This window comes from Mobula hypostoma, unplaced genomic scaffold (assembly GCF_963921235.1).
Source record: "Mobula hypostoma unplaced genomic scaffold, sMobHyp1.1 scaffold_42, whole genome shotgun sequence".
Classification (NCBI taxonomy): Eukaryota; Metazoa; Chordata; class Chondrichthyes; order Myliobatiformes; family Myliobatidae; genus Mobula; species Mobula hypostoma.
The window spans coordinates 110400-132852 of record NW_026948219.1 but is presented as its reverse complement, the minus strand read 5'-3'; the positions used below and the strand labels follow the sequence as shown (position 1 = coordinate 132852).

General features: G+C 46.6%; 1 pseudogene; it reads right to left on the bottom strand.

Moving 5' to 3' along the window:
• LOC134341957 (zinc finger protein 208-like) overlaps window positions 1–19261 on the bottom strand; it is a 37811-nt pseudogene extending 18550 nt beyond the window's left edge.
• Window positions 19262–22453: the final 3192 nt, after the last annotated feature.

The window sequence follows — 22453 nt, the reverse complement described above, 5'->3', positions numbered from 1 at the left end:
GCCAGTGTTTGCTGGTCCGTGAAATACACAATGCGGCCTTGCTTCAGTCCCGCGAGTCAGGATGTAACCATTTCCAGCGCTAAAGAAAACCCAAATAAAACTCTCTCTACCAGCGAAGAAGGAGTCTGAGAGTCTGAGTGGGAGTGCCGAAAAAGAGATTTTTGAAATTTTCGTTATTTTTTTTTTCTCCAACGGCTTTCTGAGAGGCGGGACTGCGCAGGCGTGTGACGTCGGGCAGTGCAGCGCGGCAGATTTAAAAGGGCAGACATCCTGCTTCGGATTTGATTCGAAGAAGGAGTCTGAGAGTCTGAGTGGGAGTGCCGAAAAAGAGATTTTTGAAATTTTCGTTATTTTTTTTTTCTCCAACGGCTTTCTGAGAGGCGGGACTGCGCAGGCGTGTGACGTCGGGCAGTGCAGCGCGGCAGATTTAAAAGGGCAGACATCCTGCTTCGGATTTGATTCGAAGAAGGAGTCTGAGAGTCTGAGTGGGAGTGCCGAAAAAGAGATTTTTGAAATTTTCGTTATTTTTTTTTTCTCCAACGGCTTTCTGAGAGGCGGGACTGCGCAGGCGTGTGACGTAGGGCAGTGCAGCGCGGCAGATTTAAAAGGAACAGAGCCTCATAGAGCGGGCAGCGTAGTTTGCGGGTGGCAGAGTGAGCCGGGAGCAGAGTGAAGACTTAAGGGCTTCGGCTCACCGGGCTTAGGCGGAAGCGGGTGAGGCGAGGAAGGTTTGACATTCATTTTCTGTTGCTATTTGAGGAGAGGGGCATTATGACTGTGAGGGCAGTTTGCTGTTCTCGGTGTCGGATGTGGGAGGCCCTGGAGTCTCCAAGCCTCCCGGACGTCTACATCTGCGCCAGGTGCATCGAGATGCAGCTCCTAAGGGACTGGAGCTGCAGCTCGATGACCTTCGTCTGGTCAGGGAGAGTGAGGAGGTGATAGAGAGGAGTGGAAGGCAGGTGGTCACGCCGGGGCCACGGGAGGCAGACAAGTGGGTCACGGTTAGGAGGGGGAAGGGGAAAAGGAAGGTGATGGGGAGTACCCCGGCGGCTGTGCCCCTTAACAACAGGTACTCCTGTTTGAGTACTGTTGGGGGGGACAGCTTACCCGGGGGAAGCGACAGTGGCCCTGCCTCCGGCACAGAGTCTGGCCCTGTAGCTCAGAAGGGTAGGGCAAGGAAGAGGAGGGCAGTTGTGATAGGGGACTCGATAGTAAGGGGGTCAGATAGGCGATTCTGTGGACGCAGTCCAGAGACTCGGATGGTAGTTTGCCTCCCTGGTGTCAGGGTCCGGGATATTTCTGATCGTGTCCAAGATATCCTGAAGTGGGAGGGTGAAGAGCCAGAGGTCCTGGTACATATAGGTACCAATGACATAGGTAGGAAAAGGGATGAGGTCCTGAAAGAAGAATATAGGGAGCTAGGAAGGGAGTTGAGAAAAAGGACCGCAAAGGTAGTAATCTCGGGATTACTGCCTGTGCCACGCGACAGTGAGAGTAGGAATGCGATGAGGTGGAGGATAAATGCGTGGCTGAGGGATTGGAGCAGGGGGCAGGGATTCAAGTTTTTGGATCATTGGGACCTCTTTTGGCGCAGGTGTGACCTGTACAAAAAGGACGGGTTACACTTAAATCCTCGGGGGACCAATATCCTGGCAGGGAGATTAGCGGGGGCTACTGAGGTGACTTTAAACTAGAATGGTTGGGGGGTGGGAATCAAATTAAAGCGGCTAGGTGTGAGGAGGTTAGTTCACAACAGAGGGATGGGAACCAGTGCAGAGAGACAGAGGGGTGTAAAGTGAGCGTAGAAGCAAAAAGTACAAAGGGGAAAAGTAAAAGTGGCAGGCCGACAAATCCAGGGCAAGCATTAAAAAGGGCTAAGAGAGTTGTAAAAGAGTGCCTGAAGGCTTTATGTGTCAATGCAAGGAGCATTCGTAATAAGGTGGATGAATTGAAAGTGCAGATTGTTATTAATGATTATGATATAGTTGGGATCACAGAGACATGGCTCCAGGGTGACCAGGGATGGGAGCTCAACGTTCAGGGATATTCAATATTCAGGAGGGATAGACACGAAGGAAGGGGAGGTGGGGTGGCGTTGCTGGTTAAAAAAGAGATTAACGCAATAGAAAGGAAGGACATAAGCCGGGAAGATGTGGAATCGATATGGGTAGAGCTGCGTAACACTAAGGGGCAGAAGACGCTGGTGGGAGTTGTGTACAGGCCACCTAACAGTAGTAGTGAGGTCGGAGATGGTATTAAACAGGAAATTAGAAATGTGTGCAATAAAGGAACAGCAGTTATAATGGGTGACTTCAATCTACATGTAGACTGGGTGAACCAAATTGGTAAAGGTGCTGAGGAAGAGGATTTCTTGGAATGTATGCGGGATGGTTTTTTGAACCAACATGTCGAGGAACCGACTAGAGAGCAGGCTATTCTGGACTGGGTTTTGAGCAATGAGGAAGGGTTAATTAGCGATCTTGTCGTGAGAGGCCCCTTGGGTAAGAGTGACCATAATATGGTGGAATTCTTCATTAACATGGAGAGTGACGTAGTTAATTCAGAAACAAAGGTTCTGAACTTAAAGAGGGGTAACTTTAAAGGTATGAGACATGAATTAGCTAAGATAGACTGGCAAATGACACTTCAAGGATTGACGGTGGATATGCAATGGCAGGCATTTAAAGGTTGCATGGATGAACTACAACAATTGTTCATCCCAGTTTGGCAAAAGAATAAATCAAGGAAGGTAGTGCACCCGTGGCTGACAAGAGAAATTAGGGATAGTATCAATTCCAAAGAAGTAGCATACAAATTAGCCAGAGAAAGTGGCTCACCTGAGGACTGGGAGAAATTCAGAGTTCAGCAGAGGAGGACAAAGGGCTTAATTAGGAAGGGGAAAAAAGATTATGAGAGAAAACTGGCAGAGAACATAAAAACGGACTGTAAAAGCTTTTATAGATATGTAAAAAGGAAAAGACTGATAAAGACAAATGTAGGTCCCCTGCAAACAGAAACAGGTGAATTGATTATGGGGAGCAAGGACATGGCAGACAAATTGAATAATTACTTTGGTTCTGTCTTCACTAAGGAGGACATAAATAATCTTCCAGAAATAGTAAGGGACTGAGGGTCCAGTGAGATGGAGGAACTGAGCGAAATACATGTTAGTAGGGAAGTGGTGTTAGGTAAATTGAAGGGATTGAAGGCAGATAAATCCCCAGGGCCAGATGGTCTGCATCCCAGAGTGCTTAAGGAAGTGGCCCAAGAAATAGTGGATGCATTAGTGATAATTTTTCAAAACTCGTTAGATTCTGGACTAGTTCCTGAGGATTGGAGGGTGGCTAATGTAACCCCACTTTTTAAAAAAGGAGGGAGAGAGAAACCGGGGAATTATAGGCCGGTTAGCCTAACGTCGGTGGTGGGGAAACTGCTGGAGTCAGTTATCAAGGATGTGATAACAGCACATTTGGAAAGCGGTGAAATGATCGGACAAAGTCAGCATGGATTTGTGAAAGGAAAATCATGTCTGACGAATCTCATAGAATTTTTTGAGGATGTAACTAGTAGAGTGGATAGGGGAGAACCAGTGGATGTGGTATATTTGGATTTTCAAAAGGCTTTTGACAAGGTCCCACATAGGAGATTAGTGTGCAAACTTAAAGCACACGGTATTGGGGGTAAGGTATTGGTGTGGGTGGAGAATTGGTTAGCAGACAGGAAGCAAAGAGTGGGAATAAACGGGACCTTTTCAGAATGGCAGGCGGTGACTAGTGGGGTACCGCAAGGCTCAGTGCTGGGACCCCAGTTGTTTACAATATATATTAATGACTTGGATGAGGGAATTAAATGCAGCATCTCCAAGTTTGCGGATGACACGAAGCTGGGTGGCAGTGTTAGCAGTGAGGAGGATGCTAAGAGGATGCAGGGTGACTTGGATAGGTTGGGTGAGTGGGCAAACTCATGGCAGATGCAATTTAATGTGGATAAATGTGAAGTTATCCACTTTGGTGGCAAAAATAGGAAAACAGATTATTATCTGAATGGTGGCCGATTAGGAAAAGGGGAGGTGCAACGAGACCTGGGTGTCATTATACACCAGTCATTGAAAGTGGGCATGCAGGTACAGCAGGCGGTGAAAAAGGCGAACGGTATGCTGGCATTTATAGCGAGAGGATTTGAGTACAGGAGCAGGGAGGTACTACTGCAGTTGTACAAGGCCTTGGTGAGACCACACCTGGAGTATTGTGTGCAGTTTTGGTCCCCTAATCTGAGGAAAGACATCTTTGCCATAGAGGGAGTACAAAGAAGGTTCACCAGATTGATTCCTGGGATGGCAGGTCTTTCATATGAAGAAAGACTGGATGAACTGGGCTTGTACTCGTTGGAATTTAGAAGATTGAGGGGGGATCTGATTGAAACGTATAAGATCCTAAAGGGATTGGACAGGCTAGATGCAGGAAGATTGTTCCCGATGTTGGGGAGGTCTAGAACGAGGGGTCACAGTTTGAGGATAGAGGGGAAGCCTTTTAGGACCGAGGTTAGGAAAAACTTCTTCACACAGAGAGTGGTGAATCTGTGGAATTCTCTGCCACAGCAAACTGTTGAGGCCAGTTCATTAGCTATGTTTAAAAGGAAGTTAGATATGGCCCTTGTGGCTACAGGGGTCAGGGGGTATGGAGGGAAGGCTGGGTTCTGAGTTGGATGATCAGCCATGATCATAATAAATGGCGGTGCAGGCTCGAAGGGCCGAATGGCCTACTCCTGCACCTATTTTCTATGTTTCTATGTTTCTATATTAGAGGGTGTGCAGCTTCGACATGTTACCGTGAGAAAAAAAATACAAAAAATAACGTAAATTAAAAAGTAAGAAGAAGAAGGTAAGAATAAATCGGATTGGCTGTACCACGACTGGTGCATGCGCAAAATATATCTTCAAGTCTGCGAGCCAGCACTTTAGATAAAATTTTAGTATCAAAATTGAGTAAAGTGATAGGTCTATACGAAGAACATTTAGTAGGATTCATATTCTTTTTGAGAATGAGCGAAATGGAAGCTCTGTAAAAAGACTCCGGTAATTCCTTCCTGTAATGGTAGAACATAAGTGTGGTATAAGCAAGGAGGAACAAGCCTTATAAAACTCTCCAGAGAATCCAGCGGGTCCTGGGGATTTCCCAGAATGCAATTCTCAAATAGCCTGAGCAATTTCATCCTGGGAAGTAGGTTGATCCAATTGTCTACTATCATCTAACAAAAGATATTTAATTGATCTAAAAAATTATTCATTGCAATATTATCATTAACAGAGTCAGAACTATACAATTTAGAACAAAATTCTCTAAAAGTGTCATTAATTTCAAGGTGCTCAGTTGCCATGTCCCCATTAATCTTATGTATTTCTTTAATTTGCCACTTGGCCGAAAATGGCTTCCAATTGATTAGTCAGTAGCTTACCAGTTTCATCTCCGTGAATATAAAGTTGACTTGTATCTTTTAAAAGTTGTCTTTCAATTGGATATGTTAAAAGAAGATCATATTTAGTTTCAGTTTCAATACATCTCTTATATGTTTCAGGATCAGATACCGAAGCATATTTATGGTCCAGTTGCTTTATCTGATTGGCTAATTCATTTTTTTCTTTGTTAGCTTCTTTAATGATGTTTGCAATATAAGAAATAATTTGACCCCAGATGTATGCTTTAAAAGTATCCTATATAATAAGGCTAGACGACTCTTCCGACGTATTTTCTTCAAAAATAAAGAGTAATTTGATTCTCCATAAATTTTTTAAAAATCCTCATCGGATAACAGAGTTAAATTAAAGCGCCAAAATCTACTCATGGGAATAGGACCAGGAAGATTTTAAGATAGAATTACAGGAGAGTGGTCAGAGATAGCAATCTCTTTATATTCAATCGATCGAACTAATGGAATCATTTGACTAACAATAAAAAAAAAGTCAATCCTGGTATAAGAATGATAGACACGAGAGAAAAAAGAATATTCCCTGTCCGTCAGATGAAGAAACCGCCAAGCATCAACTATACCACATTTAGTTAGAAAAGATTGGATAAACAAAGCTGATAAATTAAGTGTGGCTGGTTTAATAAATTAGCGATCTAATACTGGATCTAACCAGCTGTTACAATCTCCTCCCATCACAAGAGTGTAAGTACGCAAATCTGGCAAAAATGAAAATAGACGTTCAAAAAATCCTGGATCATCTATGTTGGGGGCATATACATTTGCAAAAACAATCAACTTACTGTCTAAACTCCCTGATACAATAACAAATCGACCATTAGGGTCCGAAACAACTTTATGCTGAATAAAGGAAACTGTATTATCTACAAAAATCGAAACTCCACGTGATTTTGCCTTAAACGAAGAGTGGAATTGCATACGCTTCCACCCAGTAAAAAAAAACGTAAGTATCACAGCTGCGTATGTGCGTTTCTTGTAAAAATAAATAATGGGTGCTTTTATTTTTTTTAATATAAGCAAACACTTTGTTCCTTTTGGTGGGGTGATTCAGCCCTTTCACATTCAAACTAAACAGGTTAATACTTCGAACCATTTTAAATACCAATCAACAAGTAATTAAAAGATCTGGCCATAAGTTATTAAAACTGGAAAGCAAACGTTAAAGTAAGGTATTCAAACGAACAATCATATATTCAACCCAACACAGCTCCCAAAGAGAAATAGGCCCTACCCCCTCCCCTACCCAAAGCAAGAAAGCTGACCAATAGACAGTCAGCGAGCTGAGAACTAAGTACCGGCCCCAAAAAATCCTGTTGACAGAAAAGAAAAACTCCAGTCCTGCAAGGTCATTATGTCCCTACCAAGACACAACATATAAAGTAAAATAACTCGGTATTCGGAAATACGAAAGGATCATTTTAAACAAATTCAAAGAAAGCTGTATAAAGCTGTATAAAGTATAAAGCTGTAATAAAGCCTCAAAACCAGATAAAATAAAGTAGTATCAAAAAAATATATAACAAAAGACAATATATGAACAGCCAAAACGTAAGCTTAATGAAACCTTATTTCAAATTCATATTAACAGAAGAAAAAACTTGATCAAATAAGAAATATAAGTTTTAGACTTCATCCTTCAGAAACACCTTTGCATCTTCAACTGAATGGATTCTTTTTCGCAATCTGTTCTTCAAAACAATACACAGACGTGCGGGGAACTGAAGGGATGGTTTATATCCTTCATTATAAAATTCCGAGATATCTTCTTTATATTTCATGCGATCAGCCAAAACTTCAGGCGAATAGTCTTCCACAGATCTAGCCTTGTAATTTCGGAAATCAATCATTGCTTGTCTCTGGGTGTGGTGAAATAAAAGGTCCTTAATACGAAACTCCTGAAAGGTTAGTTCGATCGATCTGGGTTTCGCCGCCGAGGAAAATGGCTTCAAAGTCAGAGAGCGAAAAGCTCGATCAAGCTTCGGATCGGAAGTGAATAAAGCAGGGAAAAGCTGCTTGAGAAAGTTTGCAAAGACTTCGTAGGGTCAGCGCCTTCAATTGATTCTTCAAGACCCAGGATTCACAAGTTATTTCTCCTGTTTCTATTTTTGGGACTGAAGATTCTTTTCAGCATTTTATCATTGGATAAAGATAACTCTTTGCAGAGTTTAATTGCATCTTCAACGTCCTCTTCAAGTGTCATTAGCTTCGCAGTATTCTCCTGAATTTGGTTCTCATGCTCAAATAAAGTTCATTGAATTGTATCCAATTTGCCATTAAGCCGTTGAAACTCCTCAGAGAATTCCTACTTTTGCCGTTTAAGGAAGTCACTGATTGAATCCAAAGTGACTGGGGATTCATCTTCTGTTTCTCTTCCTTTTGCAAATGCTTTGGTTCTTTTCCCAGCCACAGTAAAGCGGTATTGAAGTATTATAATAAGGTTTCAAAAGAAAGACTGGTAGGAGACAATTAAGTAAACAGGGTAGGAGCAATCGACAAATGACCAACAGGGCTCTGACTGCTTCTTATATCTAACATATGCTTCCTTCTTCCGCTTGACGAGTTGCCTCACGTGTTTCATCAGCCACGGTTCCCTTTTCCTACCACTTTTTCCTTGTCTCAGTGGGACAAACCTATCCTGAACCCAGCACAAGTGGTCCCTAAACTTCCTCCACATTACTTCTGTGCTTTCACCTTTAAACACCTGTTTCCAATTTACTCTCGCTAGTTCCTGCCTCATCCCTTCATATTTAGCCCTTCCCCAGTTAAGCACTTTCCCATTTTGTCTGTTTTTATCCTTTTCCATAGCTATGCTGAAGCTAAGGGAGTTGTGGTCACTCTCACCAAAATGCTCCCCCACAAAGAGGTCTGCCACCTGACCAGGTTCATCACCCAGAACTAGATCCAGTATGGTCTGTCCTCTCGTCGAACGGTCCACATACTGTGTCAGGAATCCTTCTTGAACACACCTGACAAATTCAGCCCCATCTATCCCCCTTGCAGTCAAGAGGTGCCAGTCAATATGAGGGAAGTTGAAATCACCCATAACTACAACCCTGTATTTCCTGCACCATTCTAAAATCTGCCTGCTTATCTGCTCCTCGATGTCCCGAGGGCTATTTGGGGGCCTATAGACTATTCCCAGCACAGTGATTGATCCCTTCCTCTTTCTGACTTCCAACCACAGTGGACACTCCCTGTGCAGCGTCCTCCCTTTCTACAGCCCTGATACAATCCCTGACCAGTAATGCTACTCCCCCCTATTCTACCTCCCATCCTATTCCTTTTAAACACCTAAACCCCGGTACCTGCATCAGCCAATCCTGCCCTTCCTCCAGCCAAGTTTCAGTAACGGCCACATTGTAGTTCCACATACTGATCCATTCTCTAAGTTCATCCCATTTATTCCTAATACTCCTAGCGTTGAAATACACACACTTCAACACCTCGAACTGGCTACACTTACATTTTGTCCCCTGCCTGTCCTTCCTCACCAACTCAGAACACATAGCATCATGCCCTTGTCTTTCTACCCTAATCTCTGCACTCACATTCTGATTCCCACCACCCTGCCAAACTAATTTAAACCCTCCCCAACAGCTCCAGCAAACCTGCCCGCCAGGATATTGGTCCCTTTCCAGTTCAGGTGCAGCCCGTCCTTGTTGTACAGGTCAGACCTTCCCCAGAAGGGATCCCAATGATCCAGAAATCTGAACCCCTGCCCCCTGCACCAACTCTTCAGCCACACATTCAACTGCCATGACTTCCTGTTCCTACCCTCTCTGTCTCGTGGCACAGGCAGCAATCCTGAGATTACCACCCTTGAGGTCCTGCTTGTTCACTTTTTTCCTAACTCCCAATATTCCTACGCTCCAAAGAATAAAGACCTAACTTGTTCAACCTTTTGCTGTAACTTAGATGAAACCCAGGCAACATTTTAGTAAATCTCCTCTGTACTCTCCCAATTTTATTGACATCTTTCCTATAAGTTGGTGACCAGAACTGCATACAATACTCCAAATTTAGCCTTACCAATGCCTTGTACAATTTCAACATCACATCCCAACTCCTCTACTCAATGCTCTGATTTATAAAGACCAGCATACCAAAAGCTTTCTTCACCACCCTATCCAAACGAGACTCCACCTTCAGGGAACTATGCACCATTATTCCCAGATCCCTCTGTTCTACTGCATTCTTCAATGCCCTACCATTTACCATGTATGTCCTATTTTGATTACTCCTACCAAAATGCAGCACCTCACATTTATCAGCATTAAGCTCCTTCTGCCATCTTTCAGCCCACTCTTCTAAGTGGTCTACATCTCTCTGCAAGCTTTGAAAACCTTCTTTATGATCCACAACTCCACCTATCTTAGTATCATCTGCATACTTACTAATCCAATTTACTACAACATCAAACAGATAATTAATATATATGACAAACAACATTGGACCCAGTACAGATCCCTGAGGTTTAGTCATCAGAGACAATTGTGCTGTCCCTGACTTCCCACATCCTACAATCAGAGCACTGGGCTGCCCTATCTACTGCCTCCATTACCAACTCCTAAGTTAATCAAAATAATTAAAGATACATACCCGGCCTTACCTTACTGGGAGCAAGCTCGTCCTCTGCCTCTGCTCGCCGAAACATCTCGAGCCAAAGCCTCAAAGCTCCACTCCTTCACTGGCCCACTCACTCACTGGCCGCTCCGCTTCAGCTACCCCTCTTCTTACTAGTTTGTTGAGCTTTTCAATTTTCGATTGCCCAATCAGCTGCTTTTTGCTGGGTCTGAGCTATCCAAATCTTGATTGACTTGATTGCACAATCCAACTGCCAGAACCTCTCGAGCCAAAGCCTCAAAGCTCCACTCCTTCACTGGCCGCTCTCCACTCCAGTCCATATAAAACTCCAGTCCCAATAAATGTGAATACGCAGCAGAAGAAACTCCTCCCACACTCAGTGACCAGGGTGCAGAACTGGGTGTGGTGAGCAACAGCAATAATTGCGGAGTTCAGCACTAACAGTCACTCTCGAAATAGCATTCAGCAACAGGGATGGACAAATATCCAGCATGCAGCTTATTGAAACTTTCTCTCCGGTGTGAACCTGGCAGTGTGTCACAAGTATAACATGCTGTGAGGTTTCACTGTTAATGTAATGGCCCCTCTGTATTGTTTCACTGCTGAGGTAATGGTTTCTCTGTAGCAGCAATGTTTAGGTTATGACTAGAGATAACAGGGTTTTGGAGTGCGGGGCTATCCAATGAGAGAAATGTTCTTTCTTGTGAGTCTGGAAGAGAGATTTTCACGGTCTTTTGCTGGGGAGAGATGAGAAGTCGCAAATGGAGAGAGTGGGCCCTTTTTCTTGTTTTCTTTACTAACCCTATAGTCAAAGTAAGAACTATAAAGCCCAATTGTTTAATCACATATTATGTACCGTTTGTTATTTCGGGGTACTGATTTGTAACAGGGGACACATCAAGCAGCATCCACCCAAATGTGACTTCTTAAGTTTGGCCGGGCTGGGGGGCTATCACCCCCTACATTAAGCTGCTAGCCGAAGCAGGAGTTACATAAGGTTAGAATACTGAGTGAGTCGCTTCCAACATTTACAGCAGGTGAACGGCCTCTCCCCAGTGTGAACTCAATGGTGCACATTTGGTGCAGATGGCTGAGGGAATCTCTTCCCAAAGTCTGAGCAGGTGATCGGCCTCTCACCAGTGTGAACACGCTGGTGTCTCTGTAGGTTGGATGACCGAGTGAATCTCTTTCCACAGACTGAGCAGGTGAACGGCCTCTCTCCAGTGTGAACAGACCAGTGTGCTTGCAGGTGGGATGATCGAGTGAATCCCTTCCTACACACTGAGCAGGTGAATGGCCTCTCTCCAGTGTGAACTCGCTGGTGTACCTTCAGTTTAGATGACGAAGTGAATCCCTTCCCACATTTGGAGCAGGTGAACGGCCTCTCTCCAGTGTGAACTCGCTGATGTATCTTCAGTTCAGATGACTGAGTGAATCTCTTCCCGCAGTCTGAGCAGGTGAACGGCCGCTCCCCACTGTGAACTTCCTTGTGTGCCATTAGAGTGGATGACTGAGTGAATCCCTTCCCACAGTCTGAGCAGGTGAATGGCCTCTCTCCAGTGTGAATTCTCAGATGTACCTTCAGTTTAGATGACTGAATGAATCCCTTCCCACAGTCTGAGCAGGTGAACGGCCGCTCCCCACTGTGAATTCGCTGGTGTGTCAGTAGGGTGGATGACCGAGTGAATCCCTTCCCACAGTCTGAGCAGGTGAACGGCCTCTCCCCAGTATGAACTCGCTGATGTACCTTCAGTTGCGATGAGCAAGTGAATCCCTTCCCACAGACTGAGCAGGTGAATGGCCTCTCCCCAGTGTGAACTCGCTGGTGTACTTTCAGTTCAGATGACTGAGTGAATCCCTTCCCGCAGTTTGAGCAGGTGAACGGCCTCTCTCCAGTGTGAACTCGCTGGTGTACCTTCAGCTGGGATGAGCAACTGAATCCCTTCCCGCAGTCCGAGCAGGTGAATGGCCTCTCCCCAGTGTGAACTCGCTGATGTACCTTCAGTTCAGATGACTGAGTGAATCCCTTCCCACAGTCTGAGCAGGTGAACGGCCTCTCCCCAGTGTGAACTCGCTGATGTACCTTCAGGTGGGATGAGCAAGTGAATGCCTTCCCACAGTCTGAGCAGGTGAACGGCCTCTCCCCAGTGTGAACAGACCAGTGTTCTTGTAGGTGGGATGATCGAGTGAATCCCTTCCCACACACTGTGCAGGTGAACGGCCGCTCCCCAGAGTGAACTCGCTGGTGTCTCTGTAGGACAGATAACCGGGTGAATTCCTTCCCACAGTCTGAGCAGGAGAACGGCCTCTCCCCAGTGTGAACTCGCTGATGTAGCTTCAGCTGGGATGAGCAAGTGAATCCCTTCCCGCAGTCTGAGCAGGTGAAGGGCCTCTCTCCAGTGTGAACTCGCTGATGAAGCTTCAGGTGGGATGAGCAAGTGAGTCCCTTCCCACAGACTGAGCAGGTGAACAGCTGCACCCCAGTGTGAACTGACTGGTGTCTCAGTAGGTGAGATGAATTAGTGAATCCTTTCCCACAGTTGGAGCAGGTGAATGGCCTCTCCCCAGTGTGAACAGACAGGTGTGCTTGTAGGTGGGATGATTGAGTAAATCCGTTCCTACACACTGAGCAGATGAACGGCCTCTCCCCAGTGTGAACTCGCTGGTGTCTCTGTAGGAGAGATGACGAAGTGAATCCTTTCCTACAGTCTGAGCAGGTGAATGGCCGCTCCCCAGTGTGAACTCGCTGGTGAGCCATTAGGTCAGATGACCGAGTGAATCCTTCCCCACAAGTTTAGCAGATGACCAGCCTTTGCCCGGTGCGAAATGACTAGTGTGTCCACAGGTGGGAAGACCGACTGAATCCCTTCTCACACACAGAACAGGTGAATGGCCTTGCCCAGTGTGAACTTGCTGATGTACTTTCAGTTGAAATGACTAACTGAATCCATTCTCACTGTCTGAGCAGATGAATGGGTTCCCCCCTGTGTAAAATGATGGGCATGCCAGTCGGTCAGATGATCGAGTGAATCCCTCCCCACAGTCTGAGCAGGAAGGATGATCGAGTGAATCCCTTGCTCCACTTCTTAAATATCTGGACAGAGACAGCAAAACTGGCGTTTTGTGTTTTAGATTCCCGCAGACAAATTCCTTGTCATTTTTAACCTGTAAAAATATTTACAAAATCCATCAGTGGGTGTCGGACAACATTTCAGATGAGATCACTTGAGTTGCCAAGGTTTGATCTGGCATCACACTGTTACAGTGAGGTTCAACCCAAGTTGGAGAGAGAAATCATCTCCTGACTGGGCACAGTGCTGGTATCTGGAATGACCATCAAATTCTCTGATGCTCTTCCTGTCTCTATAAGAATGGGGTATTTCTGCCATCTCCAGTCTGTGACCTGGCTCAGTTTGACTCTCTCCATTGGTATTATTCCCTGTTCCCACTGAGCTGCATGGATTTTTGGCCCCACAGTAACTGAAACACTCTCACAGAAATAGCCAGCAGTGTTTTCCACACACCCACCATTCTCTGTGTAAAAAACTTACCCCTGACATCCTCTCGGTATCTATTTCCAAGCACCTTAAAACTATGCTCCCTCGTGTTAGCTATTTCAGCCCTGGGAAAAAACCTCTGGCTATCCACATGATCAATGCCCTCATCATCTTATGGACCAAAAAAGTCTCTAAACATAAACAAGGAAATTATACATTGTTTTGAGGATTTGTTGGAAGTATACAAAATTATGAGGGTACAGATAGAGTAAATGCGAGCAGCTTTTTCCACTGAGGTTGGGTGGGATGACAACCAGATGTCATGGGCAAGTGGAGAAGGTGAAAATTTAACGGGAACATTTGGTAAAGCTCTTTACTGAAATGGTCATGAGAGTATGGAATGCACAAGTGGTGAATATCAGCTCAGTTTCACCATTTAAAAGAAGTTTGGATGGGAGCCTGGATGGTAGAGGTCTGAAGGGCGAAGGTCCCAGTGCATTGACTAGATGGGCCAAATAGCCTGTTTCTGTACTGAACCTCTCCATGTTTCTATGACAGAGAAGCTGGACAAACTTGTTCGGAAAGGAAAACTGGTAGGAGTGACAACGAAGCAGCAATGGCTGGAGTTTCTGGGAGCAATTCGGGAGCTGAGTGATCGATACATCCCAAAGAAGTGGAAGCATTGCAAAGGAAGGAGGACAAAATCCTGGCTGAAATGAGAAGTCAAAGCCAAAATAAAAGCCAAAGAGAGGGCAAACAAAAGAGCAAAAACTAACAATTGAAATGACCAACTGAATCCATTCCCACTGACTGAGCAGGAGAATGTGTTCCCCCTTGTGTAAAATGACGGACGTGCCAGTCAGTCAGATGATCGAGTGAATCCCTCCCCACAGTCTGAGCAGGAAGGATGATCGAGTGAATCCCTTGCTCCACTTTTTAAATATCTGGACAGAGACAGCAAAACTGGCGTGTTGTGTTCGAGATTCCCGTAGACAAATTCCTTGTCAGTTTTAACCTGTAAAGAGATTTACAAAATTCATCAGTTGGTGTAGCACAACAGTTCAGATGAAATCACTGGAGTAGTCAAGGTGTGATCTGACATCACACTGTTAGTGAAGTTCAAACCAAGTTGGAGAGAGAAATCATCTTCTAACTGGGCACAGTGATGGTATCTGGAATGACCATCATATTCTCTATGTTCTTTCTGTCTCTATGAGAATGGGTACAGAGGAGATGTGAGGGGCAAGTTTTTTTATGCAGAGAGTGCTGAGTGTGTGGAATGGGCTGCTGGCGACGGTGGCAGAGGTGGATACAATAGGGGCTTTTAAGAGACCCCTGGACAGGTATATGGAGCTCAGAAAATTAGAGGTAATTTCTCAGGTAAGGACATGTATGGCACAGCTTTGTGGGCCAAAGAGCCTGTCTATGTTTCTACTCTCCCCAGTCTGTGACCTGATTCAGTTTGACTCTCTCCATTTGTATTATTCCCTGTTCCCACTGAGCTGCATGGGTACCTGGCCCCACAGTAACTGAAACACTCTCACACAAATAGGCTTTGTTGACATGCAGCTGGGATTTTCTTTTATGCATTATTAACTTAAAGTGTCACAGTTTTAACACCATATAAACAATTCCTGCTGAGATGAATAGTTGGTCCGCACAGCTGTTAAAAGGACTTAGTGTGAATTTTTGTATTATTTCAGGTTCTTGTCACAGTCACAGAAAATTACAACAGAGAAACAGGCCCTTTGGGCCATCTAGTTGGTGCCCAGCTACTTAAACTTTCTACTCCCATACCCCTACCATCCAGTTACCTACACAAACCTCTTAAATGTTGAACTTGAGCTCGCATGCACCACTTGTGCTGGCTGCTCATTCCACACCCGGATGACCGTCTGTGTGAAGAAGTTTCCCCTCATGTTCCCCTTAACGTTTCACCTTTCACCCTTAACCCATGGTCTCTGGTTGTAGTCCCACCCAATCTCAGTGGAGAAAGCCAGCTTGCATTTACCCTATGTATGCCCTCTATCACAATCAAATCTCTGCTCAATCTTCCACATTCCAAGGAATGAAGTCCTGATCTGTTCAATTTTTCCTAATAACCCAAGTCCTCCAGACCTGGCAACAGCCTTGTGAATTTTCACAGAACTCTTTCAACCTCTTTTACATCATTCCTGTAGGTAGGTGACCACAACTGCAAACAAGACTCCAAATCAGGCCTCACCAATATCTTCTACAATTCAACATAACATCCGTAAGACCGAAAGAAGCTGCAGAAGATCGTGAACATGGCGCAGCATATCACACAAACCAATCTTCCGTCCGTGGACTTACTTTACACCGCACGCTGTCGGAGCAGTGCTGCCAGGATAATCAAGGTCACGACCCACCCAGCCAACAGACTTTTCGTCCCTCTTCCCTCCGGGAGAAGGCTCAGGAGCTTGAAGACTCGTACAGCCAGATTTGGGAACAGCTTCTTTCCATCTGTGATAAGACTGCTGAACGGATCCTGACCCAGATCTGGGCCGTACCCTCCAAATATCCAGACCTGCCTCTCGGTTTTTTTCCACTACCTTACTTCCCATTTCTCTATTTTCTATGTATGATTTATAATTTATTTGTTTTAATATTTACTAATTTTAACTATTTTTAATATTTTAATATTTAATATTTGTAATCCAGGGAGTGTGAAGCGCAGATTCAAATATCGCTGTGATGATTGTACGTTCTAGTACAAATTGTTTGGCGACAATAAAGTATAAAGTATCTATCGTTGTCAGTACTTTGGTTCATGAAGGCCAATGGGCTGAAATCTTGCTTTCCATCCCTATCTAACTGTGATACCACTTTCAGTGAATTAAGGACTTGTACTCCCAGGCCCCTTTCTTCTACAACACTCGACCAGTCACGGTGAAAGACCTCCCAAGGGAGGTCATACCAAAGTGCAACAACTCACACTGTCTGCATTAAATTCCGTTTTCCATTTCTCAAACCATTTTTCCAGCTGGTCCAGATCACACTGCAAGCCTTGATACTCTTCCTCGCTGACCACTACACGACCAATCTTGGTGGTCAGCCACAAATTTGCTGATCCAGTTAACCACACTATCATCCAGATTACTGATATAAATGACAAACAATAACAGATCCAGCACTGATCACTGTGGCACACCACTAGTCACAGGCCTCCAGTCAGAGAGGCAACCATCGGCTTCTCCCAAAACCAGTGTCTCATGCAATTTACTATCTTATCTTGAATGCTGAGTGACTGAACCTTCTTGACCACCCTCCCATATGAGACTTTGTCAAGTGCCTTGCTAAAGTCCATGTAGACAACATCCACTGCCTTGCCTTCATCCACTTTCCTGATAACTTCCTCGAGAGACTCTATAAGATTGGTTAGACATGACCTACCGTGCACAAAGCCATGCTGCCTATCCTTAATCAGTCCACATCTATCCAAATACTTACATATCTGGTTCCTGCACATATATTCCAATAACTTTCCCACTACTGATGTCAGGATCACCAATGTATAATTTTCTAGTTTATTTTTAGAGCCTTTCTTGAACAGTGGAAGAACATTGGCTGTCCTCCAATCCTCCAGTACCTCACCTATCACTAAGGATTATTTAAACATCTGTGCTTGGGCCCCGACAATTTCTGCACTTGTCTTCCGCAGGGTCCCAGGGAACAACTAGTCAGGCCCTGGGGATTTATCCACGCTAATTTGCCTTCAGACAGCAAACACCTCCACCTCTGTAATCTGTACAGGGTCCATGAAGTTGATGCTGCTTTGCCTCACTTCTATAGACTCTGTGTCCATCTCCTGAGCAAAAAAATAAAATCTCCCACATCTATTTTGTCTCCTCATATGGATTACCATTCTGATCTTGCAGAGGATTAATTTTTCCCTTGCAATCTTTTCGCTCTTAACATACCTGCAGAATCCATGAGCATTCTCCTTCACCTTGTCTGCTGGGGTAACCTCATGCCTTCTTTTATTTCCTTCAGAAGTGTTCACTTGAATTTCCTGTATTTCACAAGTACCCCATTTGTTCCAATCTGCCCGTACCTGGTATGCACCTCCTTTTTATTAATCTGGGGGAGGAAAGCCAAAGGGCTGATAGATCTGCATCGTGGGAGGTGAGGGTGGGGGAGGGTAAAACTAACGTTGCAGGGGGAATGGGGGCCTGAATAACAGAACAGAGAGTGGAGGGGTTGTGGAGGCATTTGTTGTTCAGACCTCAGACAAAGTCAGGAATGAAAAAGTTGAGCATGGTGCAGTGAATATGCTGAGCCCTGTATATTTCAATACAAGGAGCAGCGTAGGAAAGGCGGATGTGTTCAGGGCATGGATCAACACCTGGAATTATGACACTAGGATCTGGCTACTGTGGACTGGGACAGGCTGCTTTATGGCAAAGGTGTGCTTGGTAAATTGAGGCCTTCAAAGCGAAATTTTGAAAGTACAAAGCGGGCATGTGCCTGTCAGAATAAAAGGTAAAGATAGAAACTGCAGGGAACCTTGGTTTGCAAGAGATATTGAGACCCTGGTGAAGCACAAAATGGAGTTGCAGAACAGGGATAGGCAGGTAAGTTCTTATGGAGTATAAAAAATGCAAGAGGACACATAAGAAATAAATCAGGAAGACTAAAAAAAAGCATGAGATTGCCCTCGCAGAAAAGAGGAAGGATGATCCTCAGGGATTCTAGAGATAGATTAAGAGCAAAAGGATTGCAAGGCACAAAGTTGGTCCTCTGGAAGACCGGAATGGCAATCCACGTGTAGAACCAAAGCATGTTTTTCATCTCTATTCACTCAGGAGACGGACACAGGGTCTACAGGCTCTAAGCATGAACAAGGAAATTATACATTGCTTTGAGGATTTGTTAGAAGTGTACAAAAGTATGAGGGTATAGATTGGGTAAATGCAAGCAGCTTTTTTTCCCACTGATGTTGGGCGGGACGACAACCAGAGGTCATGGGTAACTGACTTCCCCATTTATACAACACAATACAGGCCCTTCGGCCCACAATGCTGTGCCGAACACTACTTACTTTAGAAATTTCCTGGAGTTCCCCATAGCCCTCTATTTTTCTATGTGCCATGTACCTGTCCAGGAGCCTCTTAAAAGACCCTATTGTATCCGGCTTCATCACAGCCACCAGCAGCCCATTCCACACACTCACCACTCTGTGTAAAAAACTTACCCCTTGTAGTGATACCACGTGTCGGGACGTGACTGGACAGAGTTCCTAACATGAGCAGAAATGAAGAATGATCGAGAGGCATGGCAGTGTACAACGTGGTTTTGTTGCTGTTAAATAAAAGTTCAATTCTGCCAGAATATGGTTTGTTATTAGTAACCCACGGTACGTATAAAGAACACAACACCCCTGACATCTCCTTCATACCTGCTTCCAAGCACCTTAAAACTGTGCCCTCTCTGCAGATTTTCTCTTGTTTGTGACTGGAGGCAGAACAAAGGTGATTTTCTCAACAGCTGATGTAAAAGATTTTGTTCCCTTTCTCCGAGTTCCCGATCTTTGCATTTAGACAGCTGGAGCTCAGCTCTGTCTGAGAGATCCATCGGTTCCCATTCCCTCATCAGCCGGAAGCTCCCCGGGGCCCGTGTACGGATGGTGGGGCTGAGAGAGAGGGAAGGGAGCAGGACTGTCCCGGGATTGCGGGTCACGGTGTCTGGAGTCACAGCAACTACCCGAAGTCGGTGTTGAAACACCACCCGCCCCCGCCATCGCCACCACCAACCCCCCTCACCCTCTCTCCCGTCTCCCCGCCCCGCCACCCCCTCTCCCCTCCCCTTGCCCCTTCCCCTGCCCCCCTCACCCTCTCTCCCTTCTCCCCTGCCCCCCCCACCCTCTCTCCCTTCTCCCCTGCCCCCCCACCCTCTCTCCCGTCTCCCCGCCCCCGCCACCCCCTCTCCCCTCCCCCTGCCCCCCTCCCCCCCTCTCCCTTCTCCCCGGCCCCCCCCCACCCTCTCTCCCTTCTCCCCTGCCCCCCCCCACCCTCTCTCCCTTCTCCCCTGCCCCCCTCACCCTCTCTCCCTTCTCCCCTGCCCCCCCCCACCCTCTCTCCCTTCTCCCCTGCCCCCCCCACCCTCTCTCCCTTCTCCCCTGCCCCCCCCACCCTCTCTCCCTTCTCCCCTGCCCCCCCACCCTCTCTCCCTTCTCCCCTGCCCCCCCTCACCCTCTCTCCCTTCTCCCCTGCCCCCCCCACCCTCTCTCCCTTCTCCCCTGCCCCCCCCACCCTCTCTCCCTTCTCCCCGCCCCCCCCACCCTCTCTCCCTTCTCCCCTGCCCCCCCCACCCTCTCTCCCTTCTCCCCTGCCCCCCCCCCCCCTCTCTCCCTTCCCCCCTGCCCCCCCCACCCTCTCTCCCTTCCCCCCTGCCCCCCCCACCCTCTCTCCCTTCCCCCTGCCCCCCCCACCCTCTCTCCCTTCCCCCTGCCCCCCCCACCCTCTCTCCCTTCCCCCCTGCCCCCCCACCCTCACCCTCACCCTGCCCCCCCACCCTCTCTCCCTTCCCCCCTGCCCCCCCACCCTCTCTCCCTTTCCCCTGCCCCCCCCACCCTCTCTCCCTTCCCCCTGCCCCCCCCACCCTCTCTCCCTTCCCCCTGCCCCCCCCACCCTCTCTCCCTTCCCCCTGCCCCCCCCACCCTCTCTCCCTTCCCCCTGCCCCCCCCACCCTCTCTCCCTTCCCCCTGCCCCCCTCACCCTCTCTCCTTTCTCCCCGCCCCCGCCACCCTCTCTCCCTTCTCCCCTGCCCCCTCCACCCTCTCTCCCTTCTCCCCTGCCCCCCCACCCTCTCTCCCTTCTCCCCTGCCCCCCCACCCTCTCTCCCTTCTCCCCGCCCCCGCCACCCTCTCTCCCGTCTCCCCTGCCCCCCCCACCCTCTCTCCCTTCCCCCCTGCCCCCCACCCTCTCTCCCTTCTCCCCTACCCCCGGAAACTCGCTCCTACCTGCCGCCGCTCTTCTAAGGCCTTTGTGTACTGCGCGCATGCGTGATATTCGGGAACGTCACAACGCTGACGCCTGCGCATTTGATTGGTGCTTCAGCGACGGCGAAATTTGTAGCGCAAGGATTTATGGGCAATCACGGTGCCATTAAAAGTTTCCGGAAGCACCAGTTCCATGTCCGTAGCTCAGCTTTTTTTCGTGCGCATAGAAAATTCAGCAGCTGTTTTAACGCAGAAAGCGGTTCCCGTAAAGAATATAGTCAATATCAACGTGTATCTAATGCCAAAGTACAATCCTCTTACAAATGTACATATAAAACACAAGAGATTCTACAGTTGCTGGAAATACAGTACAAAGACGCACACGCACAAAATGCTGGAGGAACTCTGCAGTTCAGGCAGCAACTAAGCAGAGGAGTACACAGTCTAGACATGCTGAAGGGGCTCAGCATAAACGTCTATTTATTCCTCTCCACATTTGCAGCCTGATCTGTTGATTTCCTCCAGTATTTTGCAGAAATTAACCACCTTTTTTTTCAAACTGTTTGAAAATGTTTCTGATCTTTCATTTGCAGCCACATCCTACCGGTCTGATTCCTCTTCCTGCTCCTCCTGGTAAATTCTAGGTCCCATCTCTTTCTGGAGCCCCAAAGCCCTGACTCAGGCTGATTACTCTTTGGTTTCTGACTCTGCTCCATCAAAGGTTCACTCGCTAGCCTGCTGTCAGACTTTAGAGGCACATTGCAACAACCCAGCTGTCTGAGACACAGTCCTTTGAAATGAGTGAAAATGATACAAAACGTTGAAAAGAGCGGGGAAGAAGGAGTTTAACCAACTTCATCCAGAGCCCTAAAGGGCGTCAAAACCACAGTGAGCTCATCGTCTTATTTAGTCTGGAGAGAAGCATGCAGGAAATTCATGCAGGTGTATAGGATGATGAGAGACATTGGTCGTGTGGATAGCCACAGGCTTGATCCCAGAGCTTTAGTTTTAGATTATGAAGACACGCAGTCCTCTTTTATTGTCATTTAGTAATGCAAGCATTAAGAAATGATGCAATATTTCCTCCAGTGTGATATCTCAAAACACAGGACAGAACAAGACTGAAAAATCTAACAAAATCACATAATTATAACATATTGTTACAACACTGCAACAATACCATAACTTGATGTCGAACAGTCCTTGAGCACAGTAAAAAGTTCAAAGTCTCTCAAATGTCCCACATCTCATGCAGACGGGAGAATGAGAAAAACTCTCCCTGCCATGCTCGACCACGATCCGACTCCGAGGCGTCCGAAAATTTCGAGCCTCCCATCAGCTTTCCGACACCGAGTTCCGAGTACTGTATCTATCCGAGCGATTCGACCTCAATCTCGGTCGCCAACAGCAGGCAAAGCCGGTGATTTTGAGGCCTTCCCTCCGGAAGATTCACGATCACGCAGTAACGACAGCAGCGAACGGGCGTTTCAGAAATTTCTCCAGATGTTCCTCTGTACTTTCACGTCCCTCTCCATCAAATCAGAATTGTCCACGGCCCCTATTTCACGGATACGATATCATTTTTCACCGAAGGGCTGCGCACACGCGGAACGCTGCTCTCTCTCCTCCCGCCGAACCGGCTGAACATGAGGGGACAGAGTTTTAACTGATGGAAGTAGGTACAGAGCAGATGTCAGACTTGACTGGTGTGTGTGTGGAATGCACTGCCAGCGACAGTGGTAGAGGCGGATACAATAGGGTCTTTTAAGAGACTCTTCGATATCACATAGATGTTAGATAGTACATGGAGCCTAGAAAAATAGAGGGCTGCATCTAGAGTACAGCACTGCCATTCCGTGTGTCAGTGTGCTGTCTATCGCACAGAAAATGTTGACCAGCTATTTCTGAGACAGATCGGCTTTCCCTC